This window comes from Lotus japonicus, chromosome 3 (assembly GCF_012489685.1).
Source record: "Lotus japonicus ecotype B-129 chromosome 3, LjGifu_v1.2".
Classification (NCBI taxonomy): domain Eukaryota; kingdom Viridiplantae; phylum Streptophyta; class Magnoliopsida; order Fabales; family Fabaceae; genus Lotus; species Lotus japonicus.
Genome location: NC_080043.1, coordinates 84,952,850 through 84,953,370, shown reverse-complemented (window position 1 = coordinate 84,953,370; position 521 = coordinate 84,952,850).

The following is a 521-nucleotide window of genomic DNA, read 5'->3' as shown; positions in this document are numbered from 1 at the left end:
TTCTGCATAATAGATGAGTATTTATGAATGCAATCAAATACAAAATCTTAGATGCAATAGTCAAATAGAACACAAGATCATGAGCATGCTTAAGGACATTATGGCAGTGATAGGGAAGATAATGAGATCAAGAATATTTGGTAGTCCTTAGATGTTTCAAACTTTTGAGAACACTAGACTAATATCTAGGATCATGTACAAAATTGACATAATAGATAGTGAGAAGTTAATTAATAAGAGAAATTTCTGTAAAATTTTAGCCTTCCTTTTCAAAGATTCAAAGTAAAACTAATTTAATTACGTAATTTATAACCTTCCTTTTTAAAGTTTTTATATTGATTTTAAAATATTTCATGATTTTAGAATTATTGGAGGAAATCCCAGTATTAAATTTGAATTTAAATTTTAAATGTTTCAATTCTCTAATATTTGTATCACTTCTTCACATAACATTTTATTACTAAATTTAATTTAGAAATGGATTTGGTTATAACTTAAATATTTGATATGTTTATAAAAGT